Below are 17,659 nucleotides of genomic sequence, written 5' to 3' on the forward strand. Positions count from 1 at the left end.
AAGGAGGCAAGGAGATACTATGGAGAAAAGACAGTCTCTTCAATAAGTGGTGCTGGGAAAACTGGACAGGTACATGTAAAAGAATGAAATTAGAACACCCCCTAATGCCACACACACAAATAAACTCAAAATGCATTAAAGACCTAAATGTAAGACTGGACACTATAAAACTCTTAGAGGAAAACATAGAAAGAACACTCTTTGACATAAATCACAGCAAGATCTTTTTTGACCCACCTCCTAGAGAAATGGAAATAAAAACAAAAATAAGCAAATGGGACCTAATGAAAGTTAAAAGCTTTTGCACAGCAAAGGAAACCATATGTATTTTGACTATACATTTTTAGTGGATATATAGTAAGGAGACATAAAGAAGCAAAAATCTGTTAAACTCCATTCCGTGTTTTGTTAGTGGTATAATTGGAATTATTATTTTGAATCTCTTATGCAAATGATAAGATAATGGAAATAAATAATTATGTTAAGAATACTGAAAGCAACATTTTCAGTGTAAGATACAGGAGGCACAAGTATAAAAAATCAAAGAATGTAAGAAAAATTTTATTAATATCTGAATAGGAAATATTAGTATGAACTTTTGAATTTTTTATTTCAAAATTATACATTTCCTAGATTTGTCCTCACAAATGCTTAAGAGAATTGACAGCCTGTAATCAATGGGTGTACCCCATTGATTGAGATTCAGATCTCAAAATATCATTCCTGCTAAAAAGAAAGAGGGATTCTGGACTTCTTATAGGTGGCTGACTTGGTTTCTGCAACATATACCCAGATATGAGGAAGTAACTACATTCCTGACCCTGGAATGTTTCATTATGCTAGAAAGTATGCTAGAATGTTTCATTATGCTAACTAGTAAGAATGTTTCATTATAAAAGACTAATAATAATACATGTTCAAAAGACACAGGGGCCAATAAAAAAGGGGTTCTCATAGATCAAAGATGGGAGTCTTGGAATGTTAAAAATAATAATGAATGTTATTGGTTGAAAACGCTGACTATATAAAAACCCTGGAGTTCAAAATGATACTTAATTTGGAAAAAAAATCACTGGACACCACTGGAAGTAACTGGAGCAAAAACAACTTACAGCAAAAACTGGAAATTAAAAGGAAAGAATTAGACATTCAGTCTGTCTTTCCTTATGAGCTGTATTTCAGGGTTATCAGAAAACCTTAGACAATCTGAAAAATATTTTTTTTCTTTTTAGTACGGAAGAATTCCAGTTAAAAGTGTGGAAGAAATGATGGAATTGTAAACTCTATCTTGCAACTGTTAAGGTTGCCCAATAGATGAAGTACTAGGTGACAGTTTGATGGGACCTTCATAATGGGGAGCAGGGAAGGATCAGACTGCCACCTTCTGAAGCCATTCATCAATCACGCATCACCAAACATGGGACATCCAGATGCTCGCTCACAAGACCACTGACAAAGCATTCTGGCAAAAGAAAAAAAAAAAAAAAAAGGTGAAACTAATTCTAATCAAACTTACAGATTTAACTCCCATTTACAGGAAAATAGAAAGAAACAAGTTAAGACCCCAAGGAGGCAAATTCAGAATGTAGGACTTTTTATAGGTGGCCGACTTGGTTTCTGCAACATGTAAATGCCTGGGGAGGAGAAAGCAGGGAAGGAAAATTCTCAGAAGAGATTTAAGACATAATGACCAAAGATAATGAATGGATATTATTTGGATTCTGTTTTGAACCAACCAAATGTAAAAACAACTTTTTGGAGACAATTGGAATATTTTTTTATGAAAGGGTATTATATGAAACAAAAAAAATGATTGTTAAATTTATTAGGTGTGATAATAGCATCATGTTTGCGTAATTGTTGTATTTTTAGAGATACCTTTTGAATTATGTATGGCAAAATGACATCACGTGAGGAGTTTGCTTTAAAATACTTCAGCAAAGAGACTTCCCTGATGGTCCAGTGGTTAAGACTCTCTGCTTTTACTGCTGAGGGCCTGGGTTTGACCCCTCGTTGGGGAACTAAGATCCCGAAACCTGCGCGGTGTGGCAAAAAAAAGAAAGAAAGAAAAAGTAATAGATGAACCAAGTGTGGCAAAAATCTTAATAATTGTTGATCCAAGTAAAAGGTATATGGACGTTCTTTACATTGTTTTCTAAACTTCTAAGTATGTTTTAAAAATACATAATATAATTTTAAAACCAAAAGATTACTTTGGAAAATAAAATATTAAAACAACTTCTGGGGAAAGCATTGAAGAGACATTTGAAAACTATCTTGAGATATTGGTCTTAGGACAAAGGAAAAACATTGAAAATAGCCTCATTTATGTGCAGAGATTTTCTGAAACTTTGCTGATTACTCACTGAACAGTAAAGGTAGCACCATTGGTTGACCTTGGGGGCTCTCTAATTCACTCCACTCCCAGGAGGATTTGGTTGTACCAGTCAGGAGTCTGGGGACACCATGCTCCTGGGTGGGTATTCCATGAGAGAAGCCAAGAGGTTAAATGTTCTTTCTTCCATATGACTTTTTTTCTTGGCTTTTAGAATTTCTTTGCCCATTTGGATTGCTATTTCTTTTATTGAAATTTGTTTCATATGGTTAAGTAATAGGACAGTCTGGGACATTTTTCGTCATGGAGGAAGCATTTCACTTTCTCCATTTAAACCACTTGGGAACCAAGGTGGGACAAAAGTTAGGAGGGTCATTGGGAAGCCCTTAGATCTGCCTTTAAAATGTCAGTGGTTTTCAAAGTGTGGTCCACTGAACACTGGTCATCCCCAAATCATTTCAGGGGAGGCTGTCTGATCAAAACTATTTTCATTTTAATACCAAGATATTTTTTATCTTTTCCACTGTGTTGACATTTGCACAGATGTTACAAAAATAGTGGGGGGTAAAATTCTGGGGCTTTAACACAAATTGAAACAGTGGCACCAAACTGTACTCACAGATATGGATTCTTTACTACATATACTCTAGGAAAAAGAAAAGCCAGTTTTAATTAAGAATGTCCTTGATGAGGCAGCAAAAATTACGAATTTTATTAAAAATTGACTCTTGAATATACGTCTTTTTAATATTCTGTGTGGTGAAATGGGAAATACGTATAAAGCACTTCTGCTGAATACTGAAGTATGATGATTGTATTGAGGAAAGGCACTTGTGCAGATCTTTGCATAATGGACTGACTGCTTTATTTCATGGGACGTCATTTATACTTGAAAGATTGACTAACAGACAAACTATGATTACCCAGATTTGGGTATTTACAGGCATTTTCTTGAAAATGAGTCACTCAGGTCACTTCAAGGAAAACAACTGAGTGGATTCTTGGCCTATGATTAAACTTCAAACCCTTAAAAAATATTAAACATTAGGAAATTAGAATTTTGAAAAACTTGCATTCAACTTGTTAGCTGGACAGTCTTCAACCTTAAAGGCATTTATAATGAGATAAGTGGTGATATTGATAAATGTGATTTTTTGTTACTGTAATATTGAAACATGTCAACATTTGGAAGATATGCAGACAATAGTGAACCAGTTTTTTCCAAATGACCGTTTCATGATGTTACAAAATCATGCACGAGTAAAAGATCCATTGGCAATGTAAGAGAAATCCATGGATTTTAAATCATATCAATGAAGAAAAAGTGTATTAACAAAATTTTAAGATCTTACTTTGCTTTAGGAAACTACGATTTGTTGAATTTTTGTGTAGTATTAAGAAGAATATCCACAATTATCTGAAAAGACCATTAAAATACTCCTTCCATTTCTAAGTAAACATCTGTTTGAGGTGAGAATATTTTTCATACAGTTTAACTAAAACAACGTATTGCAACAGAAGTTGCAATTGAATGCAGAAGTAGATATGAGAATCCAGCTGTCTTCTAGACAGATATTAAAGAAATTTGCAAGAATGTAAAATAATGCCACTAGTTGTCTTTGTTTTAGAAACTATAGTCATATTTCATAAAAATATGTTATATATGTTTATATGTGATAGGTTTATTGTTATTCTTTCAAAAATGAATTAGTAAGTATTTTAGAATTTTCTCAGTCTCAGTTTCTAGTTTGGTAAATATCCTGGAAAGTAGCTCACATAAACAAAAGCTTTTTGGAGCCATGAGTCATTTTAAAAAATATAAAGAAGTCTGGAGACCAAAAAGTTAGAGAACCATTGGTCTAGGCTACATAAATTGTGTGGGTCCAGTTTGGGTCCAAAGCGCTAACTAGTAATAAAATATTTCTTCATTTATAATGTCTCCTCTGTGTGTAAGAAGTGTCAATAAATGCCAATTTGGAGGCACCAAAATATTTCATGACCTTTCAAGCCTCTATTTAAGAGACATGGGTCTTAAATTCAGAAGCATCTGTTGGTCACCAGATAAATCACAGTCTGCCACAACTGTGTGGGAATTTAGCTGGTGCTCAATCACTTGCTCTTTTTATAATCAGGGATACTGTCAATACCCTCATGGGTGCCTGAACCAAAGGACCTGAAATAAAATGTATTTACAGGCTGAAGATGGTTCCTTCTGATGAAGAGCTGGAATTAGGGCTAAATTTGATATGTGAATTGGATTGAAACATTTAATTCCTGTATCTAATTGTTTTAACAAAAGGAAAACTTTTGTTGCTATGAAAGTGCCTTTAAAAAATCAGATGGCAAGCTCTGAATTTAAACTTGACCCTCTATCTTGGCTTGACGATCTGTCAAATGTTCGTGAAATCCACTCACTCTAAGTCCAGAGGGCACCTAAAAAACTTCCAAAGTACAATATCCCCAGGCACTTACTGACATGCCTTTCTGTAGACTCTCACTTGTGAAGTCGGCAAAGAAGTATTTTCAGATTGTCCTGTCACTTGATAGTCCCCAAAGAGAAGTGTAATGTATCTCCTGAGGGCTGGAAAAAAAGCAGTCATGCTTGCCCTGCTATGCAGTGGTAGCCAAGGTGACAGATGGAACTATGAGGGTGGAATCCTTTCTGGGAAATAGCAAAGAGAGGGGGACTTGACCACGAAGCTCTTGGGGGCTCACTGCAGGCAGTGCTGCTTTGAGTATAAATCTCTTTGTTGCTGGGTAGTTTCCCTTTCTTACGTGCATTAGTGCTATTGTTGGAGTTGCTGGAGCTTTCCTGAAAACATGGGTGATGGGGTTCACTGGGCTTACCCTGAACCCAGAGATGCACGGGTGTCCCCAAACTCACATCTTGGGCAGAAGCAGGCTACAGAGTCTTCTTGAGTCGTTCAGGTACCCAATGATGGATGGGCCATTCCTGGAGATCTCGAGCTGATGAATGGGCATACGAGGGCGAATTGACCGGGCTGTAGAACAATCCTGTACTCCCTCAGACTGCACATCCTGCCCTCCAGCTTTGTGCCACAAGGCCTCTGTGTCGAAGGTCGAATCATCCAGATCTAGCCCTAGATCATGATGATAGAGTATTAAAGTAGTAGCTAGGTTCTTCCCCCATTTCTGCCCTAATAGCTGTGTGTTTTTGGCCAACTCATTGAACCTCTCTGAGTACATTGTCCTCATCTGCAAATGAGTGACTTGGGCTCAGATCACTAACATCCCTTCTGGCTTAGGCATTCATGAGACTGTCTCCCAGCTACAGCCAGGAATGGTCCTCAAGAGAACAAAGAAGCACAAGCAATCACTTTCATGCCTTCCTCAACAACCCTTGTCCTGGTGTATTTTCCTACGAAGAAGGAAAAGAGGTACTCCCGCAGTCCCCAACATGGGAATCTAAGGGGACAAAGTGTTGGAATACACGTAGAGATTGGTCAGCAGCAGATTTGCCTGGGTAGAATAACAGTATGTTTGTTGAGGACTTCCAGAACTCTTCTAAGTACTTTAGGTGACTAATTCATTTAAGTTTCACATCAAGACTTTGAGGTAGATACTATCTGTCACCCCTGTTTTACAGATGGGAAAAATGTGGCACAGAGCAGTTAAGGAACTTGTCCAAGATTACACAACAACTGGGAAGCAGAGCTAGGATGCAAAGCAAAGCAATCTAGCTTCTGAGTCTAGACACTTAACCACCACCTCCCCCATCTCTGGTTTCTCATCTATCTTCCCAAGTCACCGTTGCTTTCACGTCATATTCAGAATCTCCTTCTATGCCTAGCCCTTGTACATGAGTGTCCTGTTTGAATGTCTTCCCGAGATTCTCTCTCTGCCCTGCCCACATCACAGCCCATGAGTGACTGGTGTTGTTCTGTCCTCACGTGTAATGCACACATCATCTATGGCACAGAAATGTTGTCATTTGGGATGGAGAATTAGCCATTGGCCTTGCTGTAGGGATAGCTCTCACTTTACCCCCCCTCAACTGCAGCATTCAATTTTGGATGGAGGGAGGCTATCTCTTTAAGATATAGAGTTTTTTATTTTTATTTTTTTGGGGGGGAGGGGTGTGTGATAGAAAAAATCTAACTCCAAAACCTAACAAAGGAATTAACTGTCATTCCAAGAGGCCAGTAAATTAATACATTCACATTAAGTAGCTTCTGGCTTTCACCATCTCATCAAATAATTCACTGTTTTAACTTTTCTTATTTAACACGATTTTTTTTATTACAAAAACATTGATGATGTTAAGATGAAATCATTCCTTCTCATCTTACACGCTCACTCTCTCCTCCATCTCCTCTCAATTAGACAATTCTTTATTGAAGAACCATGGAAGTACCATGTCACTGACACTCTCATAGACCATCAAAAATCATTTCCTCTCTAGACCACGTGTTTGAAAATAGCCCATTTCAGAGATTAAAATGGTTGGCTATTTTGTAAACGAAAGTAACTTCAGCAAAATTGTGTTGGAGATTGTTTTCAATGGCACAGTACCAATGCATTTTGAAAGGAACATCATAAAAGAAAGTTGCTCTTATTTTTCCTGATTTTTGAATCTGATGTAGGTTAGCAAAAGGACAGAGAATATTTGGGTTGTTTGAGGAGATTTAGATTGCATGAGTACCTGTTGTCAAGAGCACTGGAAATCTCCAGAGTGAATGCTCAATTGCGTCCTCCAGCATTATTCTTTCCCAATGGTTCTCAATAGGTTGGGATGTTACATTTCCCCCATCAGGGGGAATTTAGACATTTCTGTGGGGATTTTGTGGTTTGTCACAATGACAGAAGATGTACGAGTAGCATTTAGAGCTGGGGTGGTTGGTTGTGGAGCCAGTTCTGTAATGCCCAGGAAGTCTTTTATGTTTTTTTAAACTTTATTGAGACATAATCCACATACTTTACATCACCTATTTAAAGTATACAAATTCACAGAGTTGTGAGACCACCACCACAATCAATTTTAGAACATTTTTATTATGAAGAAAAGATTCCCTGTACTCATTATCAGTCACTTCCCAACCACCCCCATGCCCCAGCTCTAGACCACCACAAATCTACTTTCTGTGTCTATAAATTTGCCTTATGTGTACATTTCATATAAATGGAGTCATACACTTTGTGGTCCTTTGTGACTGGCTTCTTTCCCTTAGCATAATGTTTTCAAAGTTCTTCCATGTTGAAGCATGTTCATTTCTTTTTATTGCAGAATAATATTTTATCATATGTATATACCACATTTTTAAATCCATCCTTTGGGTAATGAACTTTTGGGTAGTTTCTACTTTTTAGCTATCATAAATATTATGTCTGCTATGAATATTTGTGTACAAGTTTTTGTGTGGACGCATGGTTTTACTTCTCTTGGGCATATACTTAGGAGTACAATTGCTGGGTCATTTTGTAATTTTATGTTTGATATTTTGAGGAACTACTAGACTGTTTTTTAAAGTGGGTCCACCACTTTACCTGTCCTCCAGCAGTGCATGAGGGTTCCAATTTCTCCACCTTAGCCAACACTTGTTATTATCTGCCTATTTGACTATTGCTATACTAGTGTGTGTAAAGTAATACCTCACTGTGGGTTTTGATTTGCATTTCCCTGTTGGCTAGTGATGTTAAACATCTTTTCATGTGCGTATTGGCCATTTGTATGTATTCTTTGGAGAAATGTCTGTTAAGGTCCTTTGCTCATTTTTAAAATTGGCTTCTTTGTCTTTTTATTGTTGAATTGTATATATTTTATATACAATTTTATATATTCTAGATACAAGTCCCTTATTAATTATATGGCTTACCATATATGGCTTATCATGTGGCTTACCAAGTTGTTTCTCCCATTCTGTGGGTTGTTTTGTCACTTTCCAGATGATGTCCTTTAAAGCACAAATGTGTTTAATTTTGATGATGTGAAAACCGTCTTTGCACGATAAACTATTCCACCAGCATGCCAATAACATGAGCACTGCCAAAGGTCAGGCTAAAAGGCAGTTGGTTTATATTGGTCTCAAACCAAGAGTCTTGATGCTTACTAAAAATCTTTAAATCCACAAAAGCCTATTTTGTCCTTTCCTCTCCCTTAATGTCCTATATAAGACTTTGCTTATATTCCTCCGCAGTGAATAGCTCAGATTTAAGTGGACTTCTTTTCTCTTCCTCATATTTCATTTCTTACTAAACCTCAGACTGGGGATTGATTGGATTGATGTTTAGTTGGTGAGCATCCCAGTGTGATCATATTTTAGCATTTTCAGAACATGTGGTGTGCTTGGCGACATCTGTGCAGGAGCCCATAGACATGACAAGGCATGGTATTTTGTAAGAATAACAAGAAACGCAACCTCGTTCAGCATTGTCTGTTTGAGTAGTGGGGGCAGGTAGTAAAACCGAGGTCTAAGCAGGGGAGGAAAGGAAAGATGATAAGAAGAGACCAAAGAAAGTAAAAGAAGAGGTGGATGAAGATGGAGAAGAAAAGAAAAAAGAAAGTGGGAGAAAGAAGGATTGGTTGACTTGGGAGAAACAGAGAAAGAAAAAAGAGAGAAAATGCTCTCAGGCAAGGTTGGCTCTCCTTCAGTCTCTGCTCACCCCCTCCCTTCCCACCGCTGGGGAAGGATCCACAGCACACCGTGTACCTCTGTCTCTGCACTTACCTCCAGCACAGCACAAAGAGGAGACCTTTGTCTTTTCCCTTCAAGGGGTATCAGAAGGCACATCGTGTGGCTTTTATTTTTGTCTTCAATCCTAATCCAGCGCACAGGTACAGTAGATCTGAGACATTCTACGTATAACAGTTACTGCAGTGCGTGGTGCGTAGCATGACTTGTCATCATGCAGAGGTGGGGATCTAAATCCTGAGTGAGGTGAAGCTGGCCTGTGAGTGAGCCAAACTGACCACATCCTAGTGTGAATTTTTCTTCCCCAGTTATGTCTGCACTTCAAGTGGGAAGTGTTAGAGCGAACTTTTATAAATTGGAATTTAATTGAAGTAAAAAGTCTATTATATATGTTTAAAGGGAAGGTAGGAGCCAAAAAGATGGGTGTGGTAGAGTATCATTCACATTTTTTTTGTGTGTGATGCAATCATGGTATGATTGAGTGTAACCATGCCAACCTTTGGTCAACAGAATGAATAAATGAAAAATTAAAGAGGAAGTAATGAGAGGAATGTGCTTCTCCTTAACACCACTACCTCTGTCTTGTGCTTTAAGTTCATTAATTTAATGATCATTCGACAATATTAAGTGCTACTAATACAGGCCACCTGACATTCCTGGTGGGTTTGTAGTTATCCTTCAAAGTCTTTCTTTAGACCCTTCTTATTGCGAAATGATGATATGGAAATAGATTCAGCAACCATAATCCCCCAGGAAAAGATTCCTGGGAAAGATGCTGAAGTCTCTGTTTCAAAGAAAGAATGTGGGAAGTTTATCCATGGAAATGTTCCCACAAGAGATTAGTCACTGGATATACATTTTTATATTTTGTTACTTGTACTAATATTTCCCGTCAATAAAAAAATGTAACTGCTTCTGTTTCTCGTTGCTGCTTTCAAATCTTGTTTCCTACAATGGAGTCTAATTTAGATGAAGCTAAGCAAGGCGTAAACACATCTGTCCAGGTGGGCCAGGGTGAAGGCTAGTGAAGTGACAGTCTGGATGCCTTCCGATGAAGTGTAATTACTTCCATTTAAGCATTCACTGTGTAAACAGCACAGTCGCCTTCAGATATGATCTTGTCAATAAATACGTGTCTAAATTCCCCTCCACTGATTCAGTGAGAAGCGGTTATCATCCCTTGCAGGATGGTCTCTTCCTGGTGGCTCATGTCCCTGCTTCATCGCTCTATTGATTGCATGACTGTTGATCAGTGTTCAGAATCACCGCTCCATTTGACAGAGCTGCTTAGAAATCACTCAAGAGCATATTTCCAATTTAATTACACCTGCCCTTGCCTGAAGTGTAGTAAAGGTGATGGGTTACACTCTCATTTCCTTAAGTAAAGAACTTTTCACAAAAATCATGTCTGGATCATGGTTTTATGTATACATAAATCTTCACAGCCAGCAAGTAATGCTTCTATTATTATTGCATATTTCATTAATTAATTTGTTCCTTCAAGCCCAAGTGGAGGGCAAAGCTCCATGGAGAGCTCATAATCATCGGGATCCCTAAATTTAAGACATTTAACAGCTTTTCAGCATATGGGAGATGTGTGCTTTGGAGCTGGGTAGTCTTAGGTTAAGAGAATAGGTCCACATAGATGAGCAGGGTTCCCTCTTAGATCCTCTATTTCCTCATTGGTAAAAACCTTTTAATTGTTAAAAGAATGTAAGTGTGATTGCATATTAAAGGTATGTCATGCTAACAGGTGCACAAAATATGTTACTTCTTTTTCAACTCTTCATAGCATTATTATGTGACTCTAAGGTTTCCCCTCATCTCTTGTGCAAATAGTGGCATAGCTAGTAACTTCTGTGCCCTGGCTAACTTAATTTGTGGACCATTATTTGTCCCTTAACTTAACCTCAAATATTTTCCTAACTTCTCCCATAATCTGTTATAATAAAATTACATAACATGAATGTTTAACTCATGGGAACGTAATTGTACACAGGTGGGGTGGGAGGGAGCCCTGTTGGTAATTGTCACAGTCATGCCTCCTTTATGACCTGATGCCCACTCGCCCCAAAAATATACACTGGAAGATGTGATCTACTCTTTCCTAGCAGATCTCAGTTCCCATTTGCTTCTTGCAGCATCAATGTGATTTTAGTGTTTACATAAACATTAAAAAATATGATATGATCTCTAAATAGAAACCAAATACTTTGGTTGTCAACTGAAGAAATACTTTTAGTGTTGAAGGGAAAACTGACTTTTTTTGGACCTATGGAGAGTTGGAATGTCAGTCCTCTGTGTGGCTTGATATATGAATAAGTTTATTCTACTTTGTGGGCTACTTAAGGGTTTTACAAGAATTTTTTTTCCTTTTCTTCTTCTTTTTTTTACAACTTACCAACCTACAAGTCATTTTTTTGCCTTAGACTTCAGAACCTAATCCTCTATAGCAGGTATGATTGGGTCAAGCTCCTCTCACTCTCTACTTTCAGTTATGCTCATAACTATCAGATAATAAACATTTATAGAATTTTTTTAAATCCTTTGAAAAAATATGAATCTGTTTGCTGATGCTAACCCTTTTATGCTCTGTCCAATCTTAGTTATCACAACAAAACTGTCCTTTGGTGTGTACCATTAGGGTCAGGGAGCTATAAAATGCCTGAGCTAGAGGAAACCTAGCCCTTTTTTCAATCCCATAGTACAGTGATTTGCCCAGCATCGCACAGCAAAGTAGAGGCAGAAGATAGGTCTTTTTTGGTTGGAAGTTCAAAGATCTCTAGTAAAATATGGATATTTTAAAAGTAAACTACATTCAGCCACTGAAATATTAGCTTTTCAAAGTAAACTAACTTAACTACCCAAGAGAGAGCTTCTCATGAAGGATGGGCTGGAACAAATAGTTCTGACAAGGGCATTGAAGTCCAGAAAACAAAATGGTCAGAGAGGACAGGCCCAGGTGAAGGGCCACACCCTGAAGGGTCTGGGCTTCTGTGGGAGCGGCATGGAGCCAGGGGTCTCCTCCAAAAGACAAAGACACTGAACATTCAGGACATGCCTAGGATGGGTTATGCCCCGGAAGTAGGGGCAGAGTGGAAACAGATCAGCCCTCACAAAAACTGAAAACAGGCTTGCATCCTCTCAATCCCTGATTGGATTAAGATGACACCTCCACCCCCTTACCCTACCCGCCTGCCAGAAGAAAAGTAAATCTTCACTGAAGTAAGATAATATCATTCACAGTCTCTACGGTTTTTCGCACACAATGCCCAGCATGCAATAAAAAAATTACTAGGCACGCAAAGACACGGGACACAGGATGATGTATTTGAAAACTAGGAGAACAAAGACAGTAGATACAAGCCCACAGATAACCCAAATATTGGAATGATCATATATTGATCATTATAATGATCATGATTAATATATTCCAAAAAAATAACAAGATCAAAAATTTCACCAGAGAACTGGAACTTATAAAAGAACCTAGAATTTAAAAATACTATAACCAGTAGAAAGTCAGCAGTGAGTTTAAAAGCAGATTAGATATATCTAAAAAGAGATCTACAGAAATGGAAGGTAAATCAATAGAAAATATATAGACCAAAACCTTGACAGAAGCAAAAGGATAGAAAATAGGAAAAAAAGGTGTAAGAAACATATGGAACATGGAGAAAAGGTTAACATGTAATTTGATAACCAGATGGAGAGGAGAGAGAGAATATGGCAGAAGCAGTATTTGAAGATGTATTAGCAGAGATGTCCCCAAAATTGATAAAAGACTCAAATCACAGATTTGATGAGTGCAACAAATCCAAAGAGTTGTGAATAAAAGAAATCCACACCTGGGTCTCAAACAGTGAACTGTTGAAGTCCAAAGACAGATGAAATCTTTAAAAGAGACAGAGAAAAATGATAAGTATACTTCAAAGGAGCAGGTGATTTTTCAATACAAAGAATTCAAGTCAAAAGACAATGAAATAACATCTTAAAGTGCTGAAAGAAATCAGTGACCTACATGGAATTACATATGCAGGAAATATACCCTTCAAAAATGAAGGAAAAATAAGACATTTCAAATGAGCAAAGACTAGAAGAATTTGTCACTAGCAGGATTGCACTGAAAGAAAAACTAAAAGTTGTCTTAATGCTTTCCAGGAAACATGGAAATTAAGGAAGAAATAAATAGCAATAAAATATGTGAGTATACATGTAAGTGTATATAAATGAATATTTGCTTATAAGACAATGAAAATAATTCCTTGTGAGATTGAAATATATGTAAGATAAAAACATGACATCGATAGCACAAAAAGTTGAGATGGTAGTAAACAGAGTATATTAGCCAGACTTACCCAGAGAAGCAGAACCAATACCAATAAGATGTGTGTCTGTGTGTGTGTGTGTGTGTGTGTGTGTGTGTGTGTATATATATATATATATATATATGAGACATTATATATGTGTATGTATATACACACATTATAAGACATCTATTTTAAGGAATTCGTTTATGTGTTTATGGAGGCTGAGAAGTCCCATGATCTGCCATCTGCAAGCTGAAGACCCAGGAAAGTTGTTTGCAAACTTGGCTACATATAAAATCACCTGGGGGAGGTTTTTTTAAATTAAACATTGTATTTTGAGATAATTGTAGATTCACATACAATTGTTTGGAATAATACAGACAGATCCTGTGTACCCTTCACCCAGTTCCCCCCAGTGGTAACATCTTGCAAAACTGTAGTACAGTATCACAACTAGGTTATCACCACTGATGCAGTTAAAATACAGGGCATTTTTATCACCTCAGAAACCCCTCAAGTTGCCCTTTTATAGTCACACTCATTTCCTTGCTGCCTCCTTGACCCCTGAAAATCATTAATTTCCATTTCTATAATTCTGTCATTTCAGTAATGCTGTATAAACAGAATAGTACAGTTTTGTGATTGGCTTTTTCACTCAGCATAATTCCCTGGAGAATCATCTGATTTGTTGCATATATCAATAGTTTGTCCCCTTTTATCGCTAAGTAATAGTTGATATGGAGGTACCACAGTTTATTGACCCACTGAAGAACTTATGGGTTGTTTCCAGTTTGGGGCTATTTATGAATTTATTCCAGTTTGGTTGTTTCCAGTTTGGGGCTGTTATAAACATTCATGTACAGGTTTTTATGTGAACATAAGTTTTCAGTTCTCTGAGAAAATGTCCAAGAGTGCAATTTCTGGGTCATATGGTCATGGCATGTTCAGTGTTTAAAGAAACTGTCAAAACTGTACAGAGTTGCTGCACAATTTTATGTTCCCATGAGTAATATTTCTTAAGAGGCTCTCCACATTCTAGGAAGTAATTATTATGCTCAAGTGGGTGGTGCTTTGATTGGTCAGTCCTGGGTTATTTATGTGCTGCTGGAAGAGGCAAGTTCAGCTCCATCCCAGACACAGAGCCTAGGAGTAGCTCCCTAATGGGTATCAGGAAGCCATTAAAAAAAGCCAATATTTGGAGGTGGTGCTCTGTCTGCGAGGCGTGCAAGGTTCATCCAGAAACTTGAATGGGATGTTGACACCACTGCATGAGAGGAGCACAGCCAAATCTCCCTGAGCCGAGCTGTTGGCCTCTGCAAAAATGTAGGGAGAGAAGGGAGCGGACTCCCTCCTGGAGTGACACAAGGATTCAAACACCACGAGCTTCATTCGGGTAGGCTTCAGGAGGGGTTGCTTTCCCGTTGCATCTTTGACGTAGTTTCCTAGACTCTGCTCCATGATTTAACTTGAAAGTCTGAAATGAAGCTGGAGGAAGCAGTGGGAAAAGTTGAAGAACTCATTGAGTCTGAAGTCCCACCAAAAACATCTGAACAAGAGTCAGCTAAGGAGGAAGATGGATCTGTGGAACTGGAATCTCAATTTCTGAAAGATGGTGTGGTGGATTGTACAGTTCTTTCTTCAAAGCCCTGCTTGTTGATGGAACTGAGAAGGGACTCTTTGGAGTGTCAGCATCCACAGAGGGTGACAAGCCGACAACTGGCTGAGTTTATGAGAGAGACTCCTCTAACCACTGCATGCTTTCCACTTTCTCTACTGGTCACCTGGCCGATTCACATACACTGTCTTCTGCAGAGGAGAATGAACCCTCCCAGGTAGAAATAGCGGTAGAAGGAGATCCTTCCGGAGTGTCTGGTGCCACAGTTTGGCGCAAGTCTCACCGGTCCTGATCTGAAAGTGAAACATCCACCACCATGGCTGCCAAGAAAACCCGGCAATCCAGTGATAAACAGAATGGCCCATTTGCCAAGGTTAAAGGTCATCGGACCCAAAAGCACAAGGAGAGAATCAGGCTACTGAGGCAGAAACGGGAGGCTGCTGCACGAAAGAAATACAACCTGTTGCAGGGCAGTAGTACCAGTGATAGTGACCTGACTTGTGACTCAAGCACGAGCTCATCAGATGATGCTGAAGAGGTTTCAGGGAGCAGCGAGACAATCACTGCAGAGATACCAGGTCATTTGGATCCAGGATTCCTAGCAAGTGACAAAACATCTGCTGGCAATGCACCACTCAATGAAGAAATTAATATTGCCTCTTCAGATAGTGAAGTGAAGATCGTGGGAGTTCAGGAACATGCAAGGTGGGTTCATCCTCAAGGAGGTGTGACTCAGTGTTTCTTCATGGAAGCATGGCTCTGGCATACAGTATGTTTGCACCCGGCAAACACAGTCATGGACTGCTGTGACTTCCCAGCAGACTTGGGCGTCACCTGCAGAAGTTGTTGACCTTACATTGGATGAGGATAGCAGATGTAAATACCTACTGTAGTGCAATGTCACTGTGTTTCCTCTGCACTGTTCCCTTCCACTTTCTCCTCTTCCTCTTTGTGACATGGAAGTTCATTGTCATAGCTTCAGCCTCAGAAGCTGTTTGTGGCATTTGTATAATCAAAACTCATGGAAAATTGCCCCCTTCCCCCACCCCCCTTTTTTTTTTTAAATTAAAAGAAGTCACTTAGGAAAGTAACTTATCACAGAGAAAAGAATTTCTTCTTTCCCTCAGTAGGACTCTGAGAATGATGAATTTTATTAGACTACTTCATTTTACTTGGTGACTTTCAATCCTAGGAAACTGCCTTCCTTTTAGAATGATATTTTAATTACCAGGTGAAATGGATTTCAGTTTTTGAATCTTGTATTTATTTTTCTGTGTAATAAAATTAATATGTAGACTTGAAAAAAAAAAGCCAATATTTGATTACCTACTATTATACTACCAGGCAGTGTTCTAAGCATTTACAGGTATTAGCTCATTAAATCCTTTCAACTACACAGGTACTATTACTCCATTTTACAGATGAAGCACCTGAGGCCCCAAGATTTAATAACTTGCCTAAAGTCACACAGCTAGTAAGTAGGGGGCCCAAATCCCAACACACCCTGCCTGGCTCCAGAACCCGTGCTCTTCTCCATTCTGCCATGCTTCCCCCAAAGGAGGGGAGAGGTGTCTGGGCAGGCAAATTGAATAGATCCTATATGAAGGCTCTTTCCTGTCTGGGACTTGTCCTCTTCCCTCAGGGTCAGCTATTTCCACTCTTCCTTTCAATCATTTCTCCTACCCCCGCCTCCCAAGATTTCACAGAATCTCCCTCTGTGAGTCTAGGAACACTGTTGCCCTCACATTCCTCTTACTAACTCACTGTTATAGATTAAAAGGAGAAAATCGGCAACAGCAATGCCAACAAAAACACAAACAGCCCAAGCAGAAGGCCAGTGTCTCTGGATTAATGCAGCTTCTCAGGGTTCAGCGGGGACAAATTTCTGATGGGCAAGCACCTGTCTGGCAGGTGACGACATCTCTCTCCCAGGGTGTGCTGGCTCAGGCTGGGATAGAATGCTGCTATTTTCTTCTTGACCTTGAGGTAACCCATGCAAAGCACAGTCAGCACCTCATGAAAGGCTGGTGAAAACTCTCTCTCTCTCCCCACTGACTTTGCTTAGCTTGGGTGCCAGCACAGTGCAGTTTCAAAATCAGCATTGAGCATTTGCCAAGCATTGCCTGGGGTCAACCGTTTGTTGAAAGCAATGAGGGTATTCACCTTCACATAAGACTCACAAAATTTTCTTCCAGGAGCTCTATAGGTAGAGGAAGGAGGGAGGAGGAGGGAGTCCAGAATGACCTTTAGCCTTCTCAGAGCTCCCTTGCCAGAGGATTGGAGCTGGGAGGAGGCTGTAAGAGGGGGAAGAGGATGGACAGCCAAGGAGGAAGGAAAGAACGGTATAGGGGAGCATTCAGTCAAGGCAGGACCGGCTGAAGATACCATCAAAGCCCTACTAATTCTGATTTTTCTATTCTCTCCTTTCTCTGTGATAGGCTCTTCATTGTCATGTTTTCTGAGCTGACAATTTGGCCACAAAGTCAAATCCATAGTCTGACAGTGGAAGAGAATGTTTTGTTTGGGCATCTTTTGGAAATAGGGGGTATATTCTTGCCATGCTTCTGACTCTCCTGTTCATGTTCTCCTGTTCTCTACTCTCTTCATAATGCGGGATGAGGTGTGTGTAGACTATTTATGGTTTTCACTATAGATGTGGATTTGGCATCAGCTAAAATGTGCCCACTGAAAAGGTCACTATAGAAAGAGATTTTTCACACCTCAAAATATAGGCTGAAATAAGCATCAC

The 17,659-nt window shown here is 38.9% G+C and overlaps 1 pseudogene; it reads left to right on the forward strand.

Annotated features, from left to right (window-relative positions):
• The first annotated feature begins 14,774 nt into the window (after positions 1-14,774).
• On the forward strand, positions 14,775-15,803 carry LOC118896445 (annotated as a pseudogene).
• The last annotated feature ends 1,856 nt before the right edge of the window (positions 15,804-17,659 follow it).

This window comes from Balaenoptera musculus, chromosome 6 (genome assembly GCF_009873245.2).
Source record: "Balaenoptera musculus isolate JJ_BM4_2016_0621 chromosome 6, mBalMus1.pri.v3, whole genome shotgun sequence".
Classification (NCBI taxonomy): Eukaryota; Metazoa; Chordata; class Mammalia; order Artiodactyla; family Balaenopteridae; genus Balaenoptera; species Balaenoptera musculus.